Below are 24026 nucleotides of genomic sequence, written 5' to 3'. Positions count from 1 at the left end.
TGTGCAATGCGGTCATAATTCCGAACTTGTGATTGCAGAACACTGGTAAACTCTGTCGCTTATGGCGAGCAAACTAAAACTGACCGCCGTCGTTGAACTTTCAAAACGCTCATTGACTGCTAAAAGTTGCGGTTCTTTAGGCAACAGGTCGCGAGTTGTACCTGTATGCTGGAGTTGCCAACTGTCTGCTACGTGCGCGAACGAGATGAGCAAACTGTGAACCAAAATGTGCATTTGTATCTAAAACTGTGTGTTAGGACGGACTTGGCAGCAACAACTATATCGTTCAAATGGGAATACAGCTCAAACATTTTAGATCAGAATTGGTTTCATCCGGCAGTTTCAGTTGGACCTATCACAAAGAAACCTCTTTCAGCAGAAAATAGAACGTTTTATGCACTCGGCTGACATGTACAATTCAGCCCGTTTTTTAAACATCTTTTACAAGTTGAACAACAGTGTAAGTTACTCCAGGACAGGTGTCGTTTTAAGGAAACTCATGAAGGTAAGTGAGTAAAATATTAATAGTCAGAATAACCCGTGCCGTTGTAAAAGCAAATATATTTTCAAATAAGTATATTCAAAACCTTTAATTAAATAGTACTTCAAAGTCTGTTAGTAAGTACAACAATTCACTGTAGTTTAGACCCTTAGTATAAGGTGAACATCGTAAAGAAGAGGAAATATGAAATGATGGTATAGCATTATTGGCTGAGAAAACCCGGTCGATCATAACTTCCGCACTGTGGTTCAAAAGAAAAGGATGCGAAAAAAATGAAACAAAAAAATAAGATGAATACCTCAAATGTTGAATGTCGACCAGAGATGAAAGAGAAAATGAATTTATTTCAACGTTTTGACCTTTAAAAAGCTGTAAAATAAGAAAAACAAAAACAAAGTAAGATTAGTGCCAGAAATGTTGAACGCTTGCCAAAAATGAAAGAGATAACGGATTTATTACGAAGTTTGGTCCGTTGAAAAGAGTCCAGCTGATTCTTTTCTCTTGCTCGCTACTGTTAATAAGGCCAGGGTCTATTATTTCACAAGAGGAACGAAACAGCAATAGAAGGGAAGTGTTGAAGACCTTGGTCATGCATTAGAAACTTCGAAGTGCATTTGTTCTGCTGGAATGTAAGAGAGATTATTTTCGTTCTTACCTTGGAAAGGGGAAAACGTAACGTTGTGAACAGTACGCCAGTCTTCGGGATCAAAACAACTAGAAAAAAGATGCATGGAACACAAGAAAAAACAATACAGATTTGCCACTCTTGTTTTTTACCACATCTAATGAAATTTGTGTCTAAGAAATGTTCTGAGTGTAATGAAGAACTCAGGCGCTTTTCAATCCTAATAGAACCGCACTTCGTAAATAGAATATAACCAGTTAAAAGACGTTGGGTTACAAGGCCATGTGGAGTAAGCGCATGAATAAAGAAAAGAGGACTACATTGGAAGTGATATGCAATTTTCATCTAAAAAGACAGGTCCTAGCAGGAATGATAACAGAAGGAGAAAAAATTCGTAGAATAGATATAGCTGAATGTCTAGGAGAGTGAACAGAAATTTGTCTGGCTGAAAAAGAAGCGATGTGGGCACATATAACCGAGATGAGTTTAGCAAAGAAACTATGAATGTCTACAATAAGAAGAACATTTCAATGAATGTAGAACTGCGACAGTCAACCACCCTGAAACGCTATATGCAGCATAATGTCTGAATCTTGTAAGAACAGGATATCTTACGAGGCCAGAGCTTGTTGAATGAAGGTTACTCAGAAAGACATTAGGACCTATAAGAACAGGAGAGGGTCAGTGTAGAAGATCGGATGAAGAGCTGTATAGCCAGATAAGGAGTACCTCGGACACCACCAGGAAAGGAAGGACGATGTTCTTCGGTCACAGTTGTAGAATGATCCAGGGAGACTGGCACATCAAACAACCCAGTTTCTTCTGAAGAAGAGAACCAAAGTATGCTCGATCTAAGAGGTACAAATCGATCTGGAGGTACAAATCGATCTGGAAGAAATGAGAATACAGGAAACAGATTTACAGCATTGTGACTCTGAAACAAAGAATTCAGAATGCATGGGTATCCAGGGATCGAAAGGCTATTTACAATTTGTACAGAAACCAGATGGCAGTTATAAGAGTCGAGGGGCATTAAAGGGAAGCAGTGGTTGGGAAGGGAGTGAGACAGGGTTGTAGCCTATTCCCGATGTTATTCACTCTGTGTATTGAGCAAGCAGTAAAGGAAACAAAGAAAAATTCGGATTAGGTATTAAAATCCATGGAGAAGAAATAAAAACTTTGAGGTTCGCCGATGACATTGTAATTCTGTCAGAGACAGCATAGGACCTGGAAGAGCAGTTGAACGGAATGGACAGTGTCTTGAAAGGAGGATGTAAGATGAACATCAACAAAAGCAAAACGAGGATAATGGAATGTAGTCGAATTAAATCGGGTGATGCTGCGGGAATTAGATTAGGAAATGAGACGCTTAAAGTAGTAAATGAGTTTAGCTATTTGGGGAGCAAGATAACTGATGATGGTCGAAGTAGAGAGGATATAAAATGTAGACTGGCAATGGCAAAGAAAGCGTTTCTGAAGAAGAAAAATTTGTTAACATCGAGTATAGATTTAAGTGGCAGGAAGTCGTTTCTGAAAGTATTTGTATGGAGTGTAGCCATGTGAGGAACTGAGACGTGGACGATAAATAGTTTAGGCAAGAAGAGAATAGAAGCTTTTGAAATGTGGTGCTACAGAAAAATGTTAAAGATTAGACGGGTAGATCACATAACTAATGAAGAGATATTGAATAGAATTGGAGAGAAGAGAAATTTGTGGCACAGCTTAACTAGAAGAAGGGATCGGTTGGTAGGGCATATTCTGAGGCATCAAGGGATCACCAATTGGGTATTGGAGGGCAGCGTGGAGGGTAAAAAAATGATTCAAATGGCTCTGAGCACTATGTGACTTAACTTCTGAGGTCATCAGTCCCCTAGAACTTTGAACCACTTAATCCTAACTAACCTAAGGACATCACAAACATCCATGCCCGAGGCAGGATTCGAACCTGCGACCGTAGCGGTCGCGCGTTTCCAGACTGAAGCGCCTAGAACCGCTCGGCCACCCCGGCCGGCTGGAGGGCAAAAATCGTAGAGGGATACCAAGTGATGAATACACTAAACAGATTCAAAAGGCTGTAGGTTGCAGTAGGTACTGGGAGATGAAGAAGCTCGCTCAGGATAGAGCTGCATCAAACCAGTCTCTGGACTGAAGACCACAACAACAAACAGGAATTCAGGACAGAATTAGATCCAGGGAAAAATCATCATAGACAGAAGAGCGAAGAATGTTGCATAGTATGAGAATTAAAGAATATTGGACAAGCACAAAGAAAATTAAGCTGATCCTAAATAAAGTGATCGTGAGATGTGCAAGACTAAAAGAAGGAGGAGAAGTAGCACTAAAGGAAAAAGTCACTCCTTGTTAAATTTTGTAGAAGCTAAACATGAGAAAGAAAATACGTTTCAGAGATGGTTCGCAGGAAGCTACGTCTTTCCCCCCATCCAAACTCAGCATTCCGGAGTGTGGATGAGTCAACAGCCGCCTCCACCCCTGCAGCGGCTAGAGACTCCTGAGGTACGACGGTGAACTTCTTTTTCCTTGCCGGGACGCCGCGATAACGCGAAAGCAGTCTTCCCTCTTCCGCGCCTTCGGCGGCAATGGGAACGCTGAAAGCGATCCAACCAAAACACTCTTCGCATCGTCGCAGACGCGCGGGGAATTTCCGCATCCCCCACTCCACACCACCCCCCGGCGCTCCGCCCCTCAGATATCAGAGTATCGGGACGCGCAGCAGGTGGAGCGGCGTCCTTCGCGCCGCATCTCATCGCGTCGCGACGCACGCAATCCTTTGCGCATGCGCACTAGCGCCCCGCCGCGAACGCAATTCAGAGGTCCGAACCGGTTGCCAGCCACGACTGGCCTCAGTCAGCGTTAACCTCCTGCGCCGAGTGGACGTCCGTGCAGTGTGCTCTCCGCTTAAGACGCTACTCTTTCGCGACCCGGTATCACTGGTAATGTTGTGAAACACTTTTCTTTTGTTATCTATTTCTCCAAGTACATCAGTATTGCTGCTTCAAGCAGCTAATTGCTTCCTAGTTTTCCTATCTCCGTTTAAGCGCTGTGTGTGTGTGTGTCACTAGTTAAAGAATTGATTTCAAGATGCAAATTTTCGTGAAGAGGCAGATCTCTCGCATTCTCAAGCCACATTTATGTTCGCTGAGGCACGGTGAAAGAGAGTAAATAGTTTAGCACGAACATTTTGCCTCTTATTCATTTCGCCGATGCTCTACATCTTCATACACATCTACATCTACATTATTGCTCCGGAATTCACAATTAAGTTTATTGCAGAGGGTTCAGTGAACTACCTTCAAGCTGTCTCTACCTTTACACTCTCGAACGGCGCGCGGGAAAAAAGAGCACTTAAATTTTTCTGTGCGAGCGCTGATTTCTCTTAGTTTATCGTGATAATCATTTCTCCTTGTGTAGGTGGGTGCCAATAGAATGTTTTCGCAATCGGAGGAGAAAACTGCTGATTGGAATTTCATGAGAAGATTCCGTCGCAACGAAAAACGCGTTTGCCGCGCGGGATTAGCCGAGCCGTCTAAGGCGCTGAAGTCATGGGCTATGCGGCTGGTCCCGGCGGTGGTTCGAGTCCTCCCTCGGGCATGGGTGTGTGTGTTTGTCCTTAGAGTAATGTAGGTTAAGTGGTGTGTAAGCTTAGGGACTGATGACCTTAGCAATTAAGTCCCATAAGGTTTCACACACATTTGAACATTTGAAAAACGCATTTGATTTCATGATTGCCATTCCAATTCACGTATCATGTCTGTGGCACTATCTCGCCTATTTCGCGAAAATAGAAAACTAGTTGCCCTTCTTTGAACTTTTTCGATGTCATCCGTCAGTCCTACCTGATGCGGATCCAACGCCGCACAGCAATACTCCAGAATTTGGCGGACAAGCGTGGTGTAAGCAGTCTCTTTAGTAGACCTGGTGCACCTTCTAAGTGTTCTGCCAATGAATCGCAGTCTTTCGTTTGCTGTACTCACAACATTGTCTATGTGATCGTTCCAATTTAGGTTATTTGTAATTGTAATCCCTCAGTATTTAGTTTAATTTACAGCCTTCAGATTTATGTGACTTATCGCGTAATCCAAATTTAGCAGATTTCTTTTAGTACTCATGTGAATAACTTCACACCTGAAACTTCCTGGAAGATTAAACTGGGTGCCGGACCGAGACTCGAACTCGGGATCTTTGCCTTTCGCGGGCAAGGGCTCTACGAAGTGCTTTGTAGAGCACTTGCTGTGTGCCGGACCGAGACTCGAACTCGGGACCTTTGCCTTTTGCGGGCAAGGGCTCCACGAAGTGCTTTGTAGAGCACTTGCCTGCGAAAGGCAAAGGTCCCGAGTTCGAGTCTCGGTCCGGCACACAATTTTAATCTGCCAGGAAGTTTCATATCTGCGCACACTCCGCTGCAGAGAGAAAATTTCATTCTGGAAACTTCACACTTTTCTTTATTCAGGGCCAATTGCCACTTTTAGCACCATACAGACATCTTACATAAATCATTTTTGAAATCGTTTTGGTCATCTGATGACTTTACCAGACGGTAAATAGCATCATCTGCAAACAACCTAAGAGAGTTACTCAGATTGTCGACTAAACCGTTTATGAAAATCAGGAACAGCAGAGGGCGTTAACACTTTCTTGAGGAACGGCAGATATTACTTCTCTTTTAGTCGATGACTTTCCGTCAGTTACTACGTCTTTTAACTTTCTAACAAGAAATCACGAATCCAGTCGCACAACCTGGACGATAGTCCATAGGCACGCAATTTCATTAGAAGTCGCTTATGACGTACGATGTCAAAAAAAGCCTTCTGGAAATCTAAAAATGTGGAATCAGTCCGACATCCCCTGTCAATCGCACTTATTACTTCGTGAGAATAAAGAGCTAGTTGTGTTTCACATAAACGATGCTTTCTGAATTCATGTTGGCTATTTGTTAATAAATCGTTTCCTTCGACGTAACTCATAACGTTCGAACACATTACGTGTTCCAAAATCCTACTGCAAATCGACATTAGCGATTTGGGTCTGTAATTCGGCGGATTACTCCTATTTTCTTTCTTGGGTATTGGTGAACGCGAAGAAAAATCTGCCACCGTATAAAGCTCTAATATCTCTAATTTTGCTATGATGGCCACTATGTAAGATGAATGTAGCAAGAAAAATCCTGTTTCTTGGTTCGTCTAGGGGCATTCGCTCTCGTAGTTCCCAGAGTAATTTACACAACGCACAAATGTCTTTGTATTAGCGCCTTCATTCCGCTGGCGTTTGTTCGACATGTATACGACGCTGTTGCGCTCCACAAGTAATACAGTCACAAATTGCGAGTCTCGGCTTTGCATTTTTCTCTCCCTCATCATACTAACAAATTGACAAGCAGTACATAAGAATCAGTCAATGAGTTTTGTAAGAATTAAATTACACAGTATTATGCAGGCAAAGTAACTTTCCTTGATCGCTACACTGCACAGATACATGCCACTATTTCTAACATTGTTATCGAATCTCTGTGAGCAACGGAGATGTCTGCGTATATTTTTAAGTGTTGTCAAGCAAATAGTTTGGTTTCAGAACTGGTTGAAGTGCTGCAAATGCCATATTCTCTTTTGTCCGTGAGGCACTGGCTGGATTAAATAGATAGTCCATAGGCGTCTTTTTTTAATTTCACTACGGCACTTGATTGTGTTGATAATAGAAAAATACTAGACAAGTTGGGCCATATATAACAAGTGATTCCATAATATTTCTGCTGATGATAATAGTTTGATAATGAAGGATGTCGAGGGCCATATAGGCAGTGTATCAAGTAGTGTAGTTCAAGACTTGTTCATGCGTGCAGAAATGAAACATGTTAAATCACAGTAATACTCGGTTATTACGGTTTCTAACATACAGTTCAGCCAAAAATGACATTTTAATTACACAGAATGGGCACGTGTTTACTGAGCCTCAACGGTCCAAATTCCTAGGTGTTCAGATAGATGGATGGCAATCTGTCATGGAAAGCCCATGTTCAGAATCTTTTTGAAAAACCCATTGCTGCTATATTTACCATTAGAAGAATATCTACAGTAGGTGATAGTGCAGCACGGAAACTCGTCTACTTTGCTTATTTTCATTCGCTTATGACATTTTGGATTTTATTCTGGGTTAACTGTTCCCATTCGCAAAGGGTATTTTTGTCTCAGAGACGGAGAGCCCTGTTGAGAAGTTGGGTATTTCTGACACTGGGCCTTTCAACATATGTTTTCTTTAATATCGTTTGTTGTTAAAAACTTTAGCTTATTCCAAAGAATCAGCCGCTTTCAATCAGTTAATAGTAGGCAGAAATCGTCTGAAAACGTCTGGTCAATGGTGGCCGAGCAACTGGCTCGTCACAAAAGGCCAGTCACTACTCTGGATGAACTGTGGTATCGTGTTGAAGCTGCATGGGGAGCTGTACCTGTACACGCCATCCAAGCTCTGTTTGACTCAATGCCCAGGCGTATCAAGGCCGTTATTACAGCCAGAGGTGGTTGTTCTGGGTACTGATTTCTCAGGATCTATGCACCCAAATTGCGTGAAAATGTAATCACATGTCAGTTCTAGTATAATATATTTGTCCAATGAATACCCGTTTATCATCTGCATTTCTTCTTGGTGTAGCAATTTTAATGGCCAGTAGTGTACGTTAATGCATAACTCTGAGAAGTGGGATGGTCTTTCTCTCAGCTCTGAGCAAGTGAACTAGTTGACAATAATCATGTGCAGTGCTGCAGTCTTACCTCAGTCTTTTTTTTTTAAAAAAAAATATTCAAAATTTATATCCCTTTCGATACGTACATTATATTCATCCTTGCTGTCCTTTACAACAAATCTTTCTTCATCTAACAGATACCATAACAAGTCAACACAGCACTACAGAATACGTCCATCACCTACCACCCTTCAACTAAGAACGTATCAGACTGCGCAGAGGAAAATAATGTGCCATGAAAAGACAGTAACGTAACTTGCTCTCTCTTTGATGTGCATATCGATGACATACAAAAACCAAATGACATGACCACCTTACACATAGATTCACTATACACAAGAACAATATTTCGTCACCAGAAGTTGAAGGACACGGCAAATAGGTCCTATGAGTATTCGCAGACTGGGATCTGAACCTACTTCACACCGATTACGAGTGCATTACTTTACCACTACTAACAGTAATGGGCTAGTATCTTTGTCGTAACGTAGTGTGACATAATGCTTTTCTTTAGAACAGCACTTAGTTCAGACGCTTCTGAGGCGTACTTAAGTGCGTTTACTGTTAGTGGGAGTGAAGTGATAACAGCACAGTATGCTGTAAACGACAACTACCACAATTAAAGGGTTATTGCTCACATGCGAAAAATTCTTTTGTTTTAATGAGTAGAGACGCATCACGTAGAGTTCTATCAGCAATTAAGAGAAAAAACTGTAAGATGCAGATGTTGTATATGTGATTCAATTGATGTGCGAGGCTTCATCGCAGACGATAACCTCTTAGATTTTCATTATTCCTCCCAGTTATTTTTCAGTTCCCTCTCCGATTTGTTTCAGTTTCGGGTGAAATGTTTCGGTGAGTATCGTCTAGAGTGTGCATCAAAAATTATTTAACTAAAATTTCCAAGTGAACAGAGGCAGTGTATGTACACGTGTTATCCATTAGAACTCAACATTACAATGGATAAATACTTTAGATTAAAACTATAGAGAAGCAACAAATCGCATGCAACTTTCCTTTATTTTGACATGTTTCAACTCGACCAACGCAAGCTTCTTCACAAAATACGTTGCCGAGGGTCACACCTTACCAATATCTGGCTGTGTATAGTACCGCCAACATACATTCACTTGTCGTCCAACAATTCCTAACAGATCGTTTAGCATTAACGTAAATTCAGCTATATTTCTGTCAGTTTCTTGCATCCTGTCCAACATGATGGAGACTAACATTACAGAGTGAGTTTCGTACAAATCTGACGTAGCATGAGAACCGAGGACAATTTAGTTCAGTAACGCAATCACTAAATAAGTCTTACTCATTTCCATGTACCGTCAGCAGAGATTTCATTGAAGTCGTAACAATGTAACAGCCATAAAATTTTGAAGCAGGAAACTAGGCGCAGTATAAGTGAAGAAAACATACCGGCACTTAAGAGTATGGGAGACAATTGGGTTAGTGAACCATCCCATTATACACCTGAGATCTTTTATCACGGATAGTAGTAGTGGGATTTAAGCCCAGTACGTCTTATGATCGGAAATCACTTCAGCGACTTCCGCATACAGTATTGCACTGTGCTGTTTGGCTTAAATAACCTAGGTTATCAGTAATGTTACACTCATACTGTGACAGATGACTCCTCTCCCCGCCGATGAAATGTGCTGCATTACTGAAGCATAAATCACACCGCATGTGTCTTTCAGTAAGGTGACCTAATCTAGCTGACATCCAGCTCTGCATCCTCCTCGCACGTGACGCAAACAATGATGACCTCCATCTGAACGTGAAAGTGAAAAACTCAGCTAAGAAGTCGCTTATAGCGTTAACGCTTATAAGCAGAGTAGATGATACGAAATTCGAGAATGAGTCACAACTATTCATCATTTTGATTTGCAGCTCCTTGTATTGGCCGTGTTTGGAATTAAAATTGTTGGATGTGAGGTCCGCCAGTTACGGAAAACACCGTTTTTTCTCAGTACCCAAACATGTTTCGGCACCACTGTGCCATCCATCGTCAGTGGGTTTTCGTTTTTATTTATTCTGTAATGTGAACATTTTTGTTAAATGATTATAAAATTATGTGCATCTTTAGTTCAAGCAATAGATCGTTATTTGTGAAAAATACTTGTTATAGTTACGTGTGCATCACATCTCAGCATGATGCGGAGAATGGAAGCGCTTGCCACACAAAAACAGAAGTAAAAACGAACATAGGCGCGAAGACATCGCGACAAACTGAATTACATTCTAGAAGATTGGTTAACTTCCAGCAAAAAACTTTCTCATCAACATCGTTTGGTTTCAGATGACAAGCTACCTGTAGTAATTAACACACAAGTGATCCAGAAAATTCATGCACACCAAATGTAAAGGTAATTACAAAAAGAAACGATCTATTGTTTGAACTAAAGATGAACATAATATTATAATCATTTAACAAAAAATGTTCACATTACAGAATAAATAAAAACGAAAACCCACTGATGATGGCACAGTGGTGCCGAAACATGTTTGGGTACTGAGGAAAAACGGTGTTTTGCATAACTGGCGGACCTCACATCCAACAATTTTGATTCACAACTGCCTAACGCGATTGTGTGAAGATATTTAAAGCCACCATCAAACCTATCTGAGTAAGCTACAAATAGTAACATCTGGAAGTCGAAAACTATCACTCTATTCCTCTCAGTAACATCTTGACGTATTAAATAAATGAACAATAAGGAGGGTTAGAGTTTAAGATCCCGCCTACACTAAGTCTGTTAAAGACGAAGCACAAGTAGAGTTGGACATGATGGGAAAGAAATTTTCCACGGGCTGGTTGAATGAACCACGCACACATTCGCCTAGACTAATTTAGGCGCCTTGTTGAAAAAAGTATGCATACATTCTCCTACAGTAATTCAGCTGTCAACATCTACAGCTAATGGCTATTCTGCAATTCCAAGATAAGCCCTTGGCAGAAGCTTCATCCAACCGCTTTCAGACTATTTTTCTACCGGTCTATTTCCGAACAGCGCAGTGAAAAAACGAACACTTTCTCTGCGAACTCTGATTTCTTTAAATACAATGGTCATTTCTCGCTATATAGGTAGGTATCAAAAAAATATTTTCGCATTATTTCACGAAAAGATCTCGCGGCAACCAAAAACACCTTTGTTTTAATGAGTGCCACTCCAGCCTGCGTATCATATAAGTGACACTCCGTCCCCTATTCGCTGCTTATTGTGTCAGCAAATACAATACGCGCGATCTCTACGTCTACGAGGTGGCTGACGGAAGTAGCTAAACCGATATGAATCGAATTAATTTGATCATTATTTATTGTTTAGCGGTAGCTAGCTACTTTACCTTGTCGACAGCACAGTGGTCAAGCGTCTAGCAAATCAGTAAATATGATAATTTGGAAAATCACTTACACAAAACATTTCTGTGACAGTTCTCTACATTTACGTTGAAAACCATTGTGATGTGCTATGCAGAGGGTACTTCCCACAGTGCCACGTAGTAGGTTGATCGAGAGGGGTGGGGGGTTCAAAGGGCTCTGAGCACTATGGGACTTAACATCTGTGGTCATCAGTCCCCTAGAACTTAGAACTACTTAAACTTAACTAACCTAAGAACAGCACACACATCAATGCCCGAGGCAGGATTCGAACCTGCGACCGTAGCAGTCGCGCGGCTCCGGACTGAGCGCCTAGAACCGCTAGACCACCGCGGCCGGCGAGGGGTGGAGCAGTGGTTAGCACATTGGACTCGCATGTGGAAGTACAACGGTTCAAACTCGCGTCCATCCATCCTGATTTAGGTTTTCCGTGATTTCCATAAATCGTTTCTGGCAAATGTCGGGATGGTTCCTTTGAAAGGGCATGGCCGATTTCCTTCCCCATCCTTCCCTAATCCGAGCTTGTGCTCCGTCTCTAATGACCTCATTGTCGACGGGACGTTAAACACTGACCTCCTCCTGTCTCCTGTTACGTAGTAGGTTCTTGTTCCATTCCCGCACGGAGCGCGGGAGGAATGACTGGTTAAATGCCTCTAGACCTGCTGTAATTTGTCCTTGTCTTCGTAACCGTACAGGAGCGATGTGTAATGAATTGTAGAATATTCCTAGATTCGTCACTTACTACCGGATAGGGCAAATAAAAGTGTCCCAGATGAGTGGATACGATAATGAAACCATTTGTGTCAGCAGTAACGGAGGAATGAAAGACCTACACTTACAGGATGCAGCAACTGCCCATACAGCCGGCCGAACCTTGGAGCACAATTGTGTTACCTTCACGCCTGACTGAGTTGTTAGCAGAGGTCAGTCTAGTCGCGGTCATAGCTCGCCACCCAGGTCATCTGATCTGTCAGTGTGCGATTACTTTGTGTGGGGAGCCCTCAGGTTTGAGATGTATCGCAACAACCCTCAGAGTCTTCAAGAAATGCAGCACAACATTTCGGATCAGACTGCAGCAATTCCAGCAGTCCAGTTTCGATCCGGCTTCAGCAACTTGCTGACCAGGGCCCAAAAGGGCCAAGAGACGGACGGTGGTCAGTTCCAACATCTGTTACAGTCAGGTTAGTTCTGTATTTCCTGTGTTTCTTTGTTACCTGGAACTCTGTTCTCTAGACACTTTTATTTGCCCCAGCTTGTTCTAGGTTTTTGAGCTTCGTAAGTAGCCTCTCACGAGATAGTTGACGTCAATCTTCAGGCTTCTGCCTTCAGAATTCCCGTGATGCTTTCCTATGGGTTAAACAAATCTGCTACAATTCGTGGCGCACTTCTTTGTGAACGAAATATATCCACTGTTAGCCCTGTTTCATGTAGATCCTGCAGACAAATGTTTTGTCAGCAATTTCCTTGATTGCACTCTCCTAATATCCTGCCAGTTAACCGAAGTTTGCTACTTGCTTCATCTACGACTGAGCCTTTGTGATCATTGCATTTCATATCCTTGCAAATTGTTACGCACAGGTAGTTTGTGTGATTTGACTAATTCCATTTGCGACTTACTGATACTCTAGTCATAGGATACAATTTTCGCGTTTTGTGAAACCCACAGTTTTAAATTTCTGTATACTAAAGCAATTTACCACTCTTTGCACGACTTTGTACTATTGTCAAGATCTGACTGAATATTTGTGCAGCTATTTTCAGACAGTACTTCATTATATAGGATGATTTCGCGATGATGTCACAAACTTTCAGGGACGATGATGGTTTCAAAATTTGAGGTAAGGTATCCCGGTACGAAAACGACCGAGTGGAAAGCTACAAGCGAGAATCGTTCTGCTACATGTAACGGTAATGTTGCTGCTAAAATTATAGCGTAGGCAACCTTCAGAGGTTGTAGTATTGACCAGAACAAGAAAAAACTGCCCACTAAATGTGCGGTCTAAAATGCATGCCTCAAGAACTATGAGCATTTGTCCTTCTTCGCTTCCGGGAAACATACCTCTTCTACTGATCAAGTGTCCGTAACTGTTAATGTAAGCGTTTTAGAGCCCATTTTTACTAGACACTTCTTTCCCGTTTTGGTCCATGCTACCATCTCTGAAAGTAGCCTACCCCACAAGCTCAGCTACAACTGTACCGGCACGTTACTCCGCTACCACAGGTATCAGAACAGTTTTCGCATATAACTTCGACTTGGTCATTTCCTGATCAGGGTTGCTTACCTCAGACATATATTTATCCTTCTCCGTCATGCCTGAAATTTTCTAACTTCATCACGGAATGACCCTGTAGATAAATGCATCATCTCGAAACAGTCTTATAGTAATATTGGTATTGTCGGTCAGGTGATTAATATATTGGGTTGCTGCATTAGTTCGTAGCGTTTATTCGTAAGTTTAATACACACAACAGATACACATAACAGACTTTAGTCATCAATAATGTATTCTCCTTCGTTATTTATAACAGTATGCCAACACAGGGGTAAATTTTCGATTTCATAGCTGTAGAAATCACGTGGCTTTGAGGCGAAAAACTTGTAGAGCCATGTTCGGAGCGCTTTTTCGCCCGGTAAGGAAGTTCCTTGAAGGTTGTTCGACGGCAAGCTGAACAGGTGAAAATCTGTGGGTGCAATATCAGGTGAATAAGGTGGTAATGGAATGGCTTCTCAACGCAACTCCTGTACAGTGTTTTTCGTCAATCTAGCAGAATACGGGCAGGTGTTATTGTGGAGTAGCATCACTTCATTCACTTTTGTTGGACGTTGTGCTTGGATTGCGTCTGCATGACGCCTTAGTTGTTGACAGTAAATTTCATCACCATGGTGGAAGCAATTCTTAGTACACCGCACCCTCGCTGTTCCACCAGATACATAACATTACGTTTTGTCGGTATGCGCAGTTCTTCTGCTTTCTCTGGCCTGGACCAGTCCTTTCTTTACCTTATGCTAGCATAAGCAAAAATTTCTCAGCACCAATAACGATACAGAACAGGAATTGTGGGTGCTGTCCACGAGCCAATTGATGACGAGCAAGCAGAGATAAACATATGACTAACAGCTGATTTTTGTGATTTTGGCGTAGAGCATGCGATGCCCCTATGCCCGATGTTTGAACGTTCCCCATTGCACACAAATGTTGTATAATGGTAGAATGATCACAGTTCATCACATTGGTCAGATCTCGAGTACGCTGACGTGGATCATTGTGGATTAATGCGTTTAAACGACCTTCATCAAACCCCAAAGGTTTTCTTGAACGTGATGAGTCACTAATGTCCTTAAAACGGGAAAATAATTTTCTTGCCCTGCTCTGTCCAATGGGGCAACGGCCTTGCCGTAGTGGATACACCGGTTCCCGTGAGATTACCGAAGTTAAGAGCTGTCGGGCGTGGCCGGCACTTGGATGGGTTACCATCCAGGCCGCCGTGCGCTGTTGCCATTTTTCGGGGTGCACTCAGCCTCGTGATGTCAATTGAGGAGCTACTCGACCGACTAGTAGCGGCTTAGGTCAAGAATACCATCATAACGACAGGGAGAGCGGTGCGCTGATCCCACGCCCTTCCTATCCGCATCCTCCACTGAGGATGACACGGCGGTCGGATGTTCCCGGTAGGCCACTCGTGGCCTGAAGACGGAGTGCTTTTTTTTTTTTTTTTTTTTTGATTCCTCTGTCCAATGGCATTACCCCATAAACGGCGAAAATGTTTCTGACTGCTTCTTCCGCTGCTGTCATCCCTGCACTGAACTCAAACAGAAGAATATGCCAGAAATGTACCGATTTCTCCACTTGGCACACCATTTCCTAGCGCCCACAGCTCTACTCACCATCTCCAAATGACAAAATGTAAACTCAAATAGAAAGAGTTAACTACAAATAAAAAATGACAGTTGACAAACAACCCACAGCAACCGAATACCAACACCAAAAAAAAAAAAAAAATACCGCCATGAACTTATGCACCAACCGAATATCGCACAGCATGACTGCTAGGATCCTAACACACTTCCCTGGGCCACGTCTGACTTTATTTGTACATCTAGCGATGACTCCATATACGACGAGATTCTGCATTTCCCTAAAGAGGAATCCACAGTATAATCACAAATTTCGTTCGAAACCACTTGTTCGTGCTATGATTAAAATGAGAAGGAGCGATGCTATATCGCATACTTTTCGGAAATCAAGAAATACTGCATCTTATTTGGCTCCTTACATCTATGTCTTTTAGAATGTCGTGAGGGTGAAGTGCGAGTTGGATTTCGCATGGGCGATGTTTTCGAAATCCACCATCGCGTCACTTCTGCCTTTGTAGACGTATACTAAACATGGTGTTGTCTGCTATGTAGTGTTTGTGGAGACCGGAAACCAGTCAACAGCAGTTAACGTCATTTGATTTTTTATCGTTTCGACTACTCCAACCAGCAACCTCGCCGAGCGTGTTCTTAGAGAGCGCGTATAGCAGTATCTCTGCGAGACGTCGTACCCACGTGGAGAATGGTATATTGCAGTAACTGCAGTGCTCTAGAAAGCTGGTTTACCGAGTGGACGTACTGCCCGCCTCCCGCGCTTTCTCTGCAATGGGCTCCTTATATGTCTAAGGCCTTGACACTACACTAGTATCGCGTCTTGATCGACAGTTCAGAGGCAGACTGTTTTGTGACCCATATGTTTCTTACGATCCGTGGGCTTAGTCTCGAAATCGCTGCGTCACACCGAGCCCCTCCACGAAGGACCTAATCAAGTCCTGAAGTGTTACACGCCGTTTAGGCAAACGACATTTCACACTCCTTGTATTGAACGAGGGAATATGTTCGCGGCAGAATAATATTGAGTAGGGAGTAAGTCGCGGAACATATATTGTGCGTGGGTGTTTGTTTTCTTACGTGCAGACATTAAACGGGAGGTGTGGGATACAAGAAAAGACAAGGTGTGATGACAAGTAAATGGTTTCACTTGCAGTTGGCGGGGCCTTTTTTGCTTTGGCGTCGCGGCTTGGCTGTGGCTTGACCATCAAAGAGCAACCACGCTCTCCAAGAACGAAAACAAAAGACAAGGTGGTTTGGTGACAAATAAAATATATTGTAATCTTGGATGTCATTTGGAGCCTTCGAGGCGCATGTCATATAAAAAGTTGTGTTCTACACTAATTCACGAGTCACTCTAATGATCTGTCCACCCTTTCAAGGAAATATATAATAAAAGTATCTAATTTCATATACTAGTACGAAATTCTCTTGTATGTCTTACGGTCTCTTCCTGGTAATTTATTTACAAATCCAGATTTTCCTTTGCCTTTCCTTGTCACGCAGTTTATGATAATATTAATAAATACAATATATTCAGCATTATTTCAGTTTATTTGCAGTGTAACGTAAAAACTGAAAATGAAGAAGAAGTTCGTGGATAGCGACTCTACCTTCAATATAACTTTCTGTGCTTTTCCCTCTATGCCAATAACAGCGTGAAGACCGCGCTAACATAAATGACTCTTGCCTCGTCCGACCTGATTTCTAAACGCGTGGTCATCTGGAGCTCTCACTTCTGTCACTTTTATTTCTGGCCAAGTCATGCATACACTATAACTTTGGACGAAATCGGTGATGACAAGTAGGCGCTGTCTCATTGTCAGTACAAACCATTCACGGGACTGTGTAATAAATTGGAACACCTACAGCCATCACTACGATGTTGTTTATTATATAGCCACCAGTTTCGGTGCTTCAGTGCATCATCTTCAGGCCTTAACTGATGCTGAAGGCGTTAACTCCAATCGTATACACTATTCATCAGTGGCCAACATCTGTGAACTGGTGAATGCAGACTACCTGTAACAACGATGTTGTGTCTTCAAACATCAACCACCAACTTGGTTGTTAAGCTAGTCTGCGAAAAACAGTTCACGGATGTTGGTCACTGATGAATCGTATATACGACAGGCGTCAACCCCCTCAGCATCAGTTAAGGTCTGAAGATTGTGTACTGAAGTATCGAAATTGGTAGCCATGTAACAAAAAACATCGTAATGACAGCAATAGGTGTTACATTTTATTGTACAAGTGAACGACCGAAGTCCCTCAAAAAACCAATCAGAAGTATGGAATTCACAGAACCGAGCTCACGGCTCACAATAATTTGAACCCACTTCTTCCGCACATTATTCATCGTACAAGCTGTCTGTGTGTCCACCAATACCCCCCACACCGTATTCTCCCAAGTGAGCATTACGTGGTCCAGCTGACCGCTGTTTGTTCATGGATCTTACAGCACACAATACAACAAAATCTCCTCAAATTTTACTATCAGAACAATTATTTGTCGAGAAACTTGGACAGCTCTCTGCGGACAGATTCATCCAGTTTCTCATCTACATTACTAAGTAGCTAAATAGGTCAGCTACTCCCAGCTGCAGGTTGACTGTATCTAACGGCTTCCAGTGGTAACAAATTTTTATTATCATTACAGTTATTTACCAAATTTAAAAATTGAAAATATCGTCATAATCTATTCATGAAAAGGTATGATCTTACGTTGAAGGCGCTACAGTCTGGAACCGCGCGACCGCTACGGTCGCAGGTTCGAATCCTGCCTCGAGCATGGGTGTGTGTGATGTCCATAGGTTAGTTAGGTTTAAGTAGTTCTAAGTTCTAGTTGGAAACCGCCACGTATGGGATTAGGGGGGTGGGATCAATCACACCGATTACGACAAGCACCAACTATGACGTAGGTTAAGCTAGTAGTAGTAGGACGTAGTTTAGAATACTAACATAGGAAACTGCAGCGATTACTAACCTTGGCCGGCCCGGTGCCAGGGGCATGCTCCCCGGGGTTAGCTCGAGGAGCCTGGCCACTCCAAGTAGGTTTGTATTTACTGGCACACCTGTGACGCTGCAGTTAGTAGTCATTTCTAGGTTAGAAGGAGGAAAAAACTAAACTGCCCATTGTTGCTGTAGGAATCTAACACTACCTTAGGAATTTAAATAGTAGCTCACTAACAACAAAATTTTAATCTAAGCTGCAAAAAACTTAGTCTTATGTAACAATTAATGGTCCACTAAGCATGTTAGGAGGTGGGCCACATATGTATAATTATTATTGTATTATTGTTATGTCAATAAAGAATTAAAAAAAAAAAAAAAAAAAAAGAAAAGTTCTAGGGGACTGATGACGTCAGAAGTTAAGTCCCATAGTGCTCAGAGCCATTTTTACGTTAAAGGTTTTTAACACTGATGTGTCGGCAGCTGGGCCAACACCTTGTAGATCGAGATGGCTGAAAATGCACGCTAGACTAGCGCAGACGGGCGTGAAGTACTGGAACAGGCTACGTAATTAATGCTATGAAGAAAAGTACGTAGCTGGATTAATACTTATCTTTAATCAATCATTGTGGTACATCGCTCTTGACTATACACAGGAGACTTTAATTACAATCACTGTAAGGCTAATGGCGCCTTGCTAGTTCGTTGCCATTAACTTAGCTGAAGGCTATTCTGTCTCTCGGCTAATGAGAGAGAAAGGCTTCGTACATCTAGTCGCTAGCTAGGTCGTCCGTACAACTGGGGCGAGTGCTCTATCATATCACGAGACCTGCCTTGTGGTGGCGCTAGGTCTGCGATCACACAGTGGCGACACGCGGGTCCGACATGTACTAAATGGACCGCGGCCGATTTAATCTACCACCTAGTAAGTGTGGTGTCTTGCGGTGACACCACAAACACAATAGACTCCAGTATAAATGCTAGAAACTGTGTATATGTCTCGAGCAGTGTAACTCATGGCGTGCAAATCCCTCAGACTATCTCGCTCCGTCTTCGAACGGATGCCTCTGAATACCTACGGCCGGACTAATCGTCGTGCATAGCGATAATAAATTATACGCACAAATCTTCCTCGTGAATGAGTCCTATCTGTGAAAACAGTATCAAAATGTCTACAGTAGTTCCTGAAATTGGCCTGAACCAACAGACAGAAACTGCGGCGTAGGACTTTGATTTATGAACCGTATAGATTTGAGAATTACAGCACTTAGTGATTTCCAACAAATTTTACAAATAATTTAAAACCTTTGAAACTTTTTCTACCTGAGATCCCTACAAAATAATGAAAGGAAAAATTTTATAGGTTACAACATTTTCGTTGTTCATGCAGTAACACTTCAGCATCAAGCACGACGTTTTAATGTATTACTTCTGTACTACTAACTCTATTCGCAACAAACTTTGCGGATAGCATCCACAAATACTGAGCAGGCAGAACTCTATGACTACCTACCTAATAGCCGGTATGTCCATCTTTGTCACGGATGCAAGCGGCGGCGCGTCGTGGCATGGAAGCAATGAGGCTTTGGTAGCTCGCTGGAGGGAACTGGAACCACATTTGCACACACAAGTCACCTAATTCCCGTAAATTCCGGGGAGGGGTGCGATGAGCTCTGACGCCACGTTCAATCATATCCCAGATGCGTTCGATAGGGTTCAGATCTGGCGAGAAGGGGAGCCAGCACATCAATTGGAACTCACCACTGTGTTGCTCGAAGTACTCCATCACACTTCCGGCCTTAGCGCATTATCTTGTGAAAAATGCACTGCCGTCGGGAACACGACGGTCAAAGGGTGTACGTGGTCTATACTACTTGGCCGTCATGGTGGCTTGCATGAGCTCCCTTGGACCCATTGATGTCCACGCTAATGTTCTTCAGAGCATAGTGGAGCCAACGCCAGCTTGTCTCCGTCTCGCAATACAGGTATGAAGGGGCTATTCCCCTGGAAGAGGACGATTCGCGCTCGGTATGAGGAATAAAGTCCAGGGATTCATCAGACCATGCAACGCTCTACCATTACGCCTACGTCCATTGCCGATAGTCACGTGCCCTTTCAGTTGCAGTTCCCTGTGTCGTCGTATTAACATTGGCACATACTTGGGTCGTCTACTGCGGAGGCCCATCTTTCTACATTTATACTCCGCAAGCGACCCAACGGTGTATGGCGGAGGGCACTTTACGTGCCACTATTATTACCTCCCTTTCCTGTTCGAGTCACGTATGGTTCTCGGGAAGAACGAATGCCGGAAAGCCTCCGTGCGCGCTAGAATCTCTCTAATTTTACATTCGTGATATCCTCGGGAGGTATAAGTAGGGGGAAGCAATATATTCGATACCTCATCCAGAAACGCACCCTCTCGAAACCTGGACAGCGAGCTACACCGCGATGTAGAGCGCCTCTCTTGCAGAGTCTGCCACTTGAGTTTGCTAAACATCTCCGTAACGCTATCACACTTACCAAATAACCCTGTGACGAAACGCGCCGCTCTTCTTTGGATCTTCTCTACCACCTCCGTCAACCCGACCTGGCACGGATCCCACACTGATGAGCAATACTTAAGTATAGGTCGAATGAGTGTATTGTAAACCACCTCCCTTGTTGATGGACTACATTTTCTAAGCACTCTCCCAATGAATCTCAATGTGGCACCCGCCTTACCGACAATTAATTTGATATGATCATTCCACTTCAAATCGTTCCGTACGCATACTCCCAGATATTTTACAGAAGTAACTGCTACCACTGTTTGTTCCGCTATCATATAATCGTACAATAAAGGATTCTTCTTTCTATGTATTCGCAATACATTACATTTGTCTATGTTAAGGGTAAATTGCTACTCCGTGCACCAAGTGCCTATCCGCTGCAGATCTTCCTGCATTTCGCTGCAATTTTCTAATGCTTCAACTTCTCTGTATACGACAGTACCATCCGCGAAAAGCCGCATGGAACTTCCGACACTATCTACTAGGTCATTTATATATATATATATATATATATATATATATTGTGAAAAGCAATGGTCCCATAACACTCCCCTGTGGAACGCCAGAGGTTACTTCAACGTCTGTAGACGTCTCTCCATTGAGAACAACATGCTGTGTTCTGATTGCTAAAAACTCTTCAATCCAGCCACACAGCTGGTCTGATATTCCGTAGGCTCTAACTTTGTTTATCAGGCGACAGCGCGGAACTGTATCGAACGCCTTCCGGAAGTCAAGGAAAATGGCATCTACCTGGGAGCCTGTATCTAATATTTTCTGGGTCTCACGAACAAATAAAGCGAGTTGGGTCTCACACGATCGCTTTAGGAGTGTTCGGAGCACTGAGTGTTCAGACACAGTTGTCCTCTTCCCAGCATTAAAGTCTGATATTAGTACCGCCACAGTTCGCCGCCTGTCGTGTTCTACCAGTCTGGCCAGCCTATGATGTCCGACATCTGTAACGAGGGGTGGGCGCACAACCCCACGACGTCTGGACGTGGTTTCACCTTGGTTTCGACTTGTGTCGAAGACGCTCACCGCAGCACTCCTCGAACACCCGACAAGTCGTGCAGTTGCCGAAACGCTCGTACCGAGCCATCGGGTCATCACAATCTGAACCTCGGTAAAAACGGTTCAGGTGGCTCTGGGCACTATGGGACTCAACATCTGAGGTCATCAGTCCCCTAGAACTTAGAACTACTTAAACCTAACTAACCGAAAGACATCACACACATCCATGCCCGAGGCAGGATTCGAACCTGCGACCGTAGCGGTCGCGCGGTTCCAGACTGAAGCGCCTAGAACCGCTCGGCCACTCCGGCCGGCCCCTCGGTGAAACTCAGATAGATCGCGCGCCTTTCTCATTCTAGACACGGACAGCACGCTCACTGATACTACATGCTCCGTGCGTGTGTCTGACTAGCAGTCATTCCTCGCCGAGTGACGGTGCTATCACCTGGACAGGGTAAGCCGATAGTTGGTAGGTGATGTTCTTATCTTCTGGTAAACCTTCCGGGATGTGCTTGCTGATCAGAGTATACCTCTGCGTATACCTGCAAGATTATATCATTGTACGACATATTGTACCGTACATATGGCGTCATAAATATTGAAATGTTTGAAAACCTAGCTTTGCTTAAAACGGAGAGTAAATTACCCAGGCTATAGTCATCAATGTTAATTTTGACTTTCTCATTAGTCTGTGGATGAATAATCCGAAACTAATAAAACCAATATAAGTAGGGTTTTGTGTCTTTAACCACAACAGTTTTATCTGCTTAACGTCAGACGTTTAATACATGAAGATAGTATTGTAATCATACGTTTGAAGCTGTTATGTACGTGAGAGTTTGATTGTTTAAAGAATCTGTGAAACGCGGGGGAGGAAGGGGGAGGGGGCAGGATAATGGTTTAAGTCCCTACCAGCACACTTTGTATTGTTCGTACTCGTTCTGGTTATAACAACATATTTCTGTTCCCGCGTAAAACAGACTTTTTTAAACACGATTACAAGCGCGATCTCGAAGTACGTCTGCATTTGAAAATGGCACTACGTTGCTCAAACCACTTTTCAGGTTGAGGACAGCCTTACATGTTTCGCACGTGGTCCTACAAATGCTGCCCCGTAGGGGGGACGAACTCTGTTTCTGAAAGGTGACCATTCTCCTTGCATTTGTAGATGCAGATATCAACATTCTCGAAACCATCGCGACTGATGATGAAACATCCCACGCCATTTTACTAAACCAGACGGAGCATTAGACAGCTAATGTAATGCGGAACAGGAAGGTAATGAGCGTAAGTCATTAGCGACGGAATCTAAGTACGGATAGTATAACGATAGTAGCCGACCGCATGAGCCCTTAGAATCTTTCCAGTGGACCGTATTTTCCTTCCCCAGTATGACGCTGCATTTCTACCTTGTATTGCTTTCTCTGTCGCGTCTGACGTGACTGGATCTCTCGATTTGTCACTGATGCCGCATATAAGCCTTCCGGTTGTCGTGCTTATCGGGAACCGTCTTCTGTGATGGTGGTCTGTGGCGTCGGTTGAGAATACTGAACAAGGCAAGGAGGAAAGTTCTCCATCCGGCACAGAGATGCCGTTGATATCGGCACAGCTTTTATTAGTTCATGTAGCCACGTATAGCGCAGTAACCTACGTCATCAACTTGATCACCGGAATATTTCTTTCGAAATTAATTTTGTATCGTTCTCTGAAACGGATAAACTGGAATATAGCCCCTCATAAATTTCTTTTCTATGCGCGGCTCACGTCATTCATCCAATGTTAGTGAAGGTTATAAAGGTGTCAGGATATATGTAATGACTTCCCAGAATGATTTTTTTCACGCAGCAGCGGCGCATGCACTGTTTTGAAACTTTGTTTCAAATATTAATAAGCAGGATCCACGAACATTGTAGATGAAAATGGCCACAAGCCGGAAATCGATAATAACGCGCATTCCAGAATGAGATTTTCACTCTGCAGCGGAGTGTGTACTGAAACGAAACTTCCTGGCAGATTAGAACGGTACGCCAGACGGAAACTCGAACTCGGGACCTTTGCCTTTCGCAGGCAAGGGTTCTACCAACTATGCTACTGACGACTGACGACTGTTCCTCACAGCTTTACCTTCAACAGTACCCCGACTCTTACCTTCCAAACTTCACAGAAGTTCTCCTGTGAAACTTGCAGGACTAGCACTCCTGAAAGCAAGTTTAAATCTGCCAGGAAGCATCACATAAGCACACGCTCCGCGGTAGAATGAAAATGTCATTTTGGAAACATCCTCCAGGCTGTGTCATAACCATGTTTCCGCAATATCCTTTCTTCCAACAGTGCTAGTCTTGTAAGTTTCACAGGAGAGCTTCTCTGAGTTTGGAAGGTAAGAGAT

General features: G+C 43.1%; 1 protein-coding gene across 1 annotated transcript in view; it reads left to right on the top strand.

The window, feature by feature from the left end:
- The first annotated feature begins 3963 nt into the window (after window positions 1-3963).
- The window catches only part of LOC124777037, a 107711-nt gene continuing 87648 nt past the window's right edge, over window positions 3964-24026 (top strand). The window contains exon 1 of the mRNA XM_047252303.1: window positions 3964-4078. The gene's annotated coding sequence lies outside the window, so the exon portion shown is untranslated. The remainder of the gene's footprint in view (window positions 4079-24026) is intronic.

The sequence above is a fragment of the Schistocerca piceifrons genome, chromosome 2 (assembly GCF_021461385.2).
Source record: "Schistocerca piceifrons isolate TAMUIC-IGC-003096 chromosome 2, iqSchPice1.1, whole genome shotgun sequence".
NCBI classification, from domain to species: Eukaryota; Metazoa; Arthropoda; class Insecta; order Orthoptera; family Acrididae; genus Schistocerca; species Schistocerca piceifrons.
This window is presented reverse-complemented; position numbering and strand designations above follow the sequence as displayed.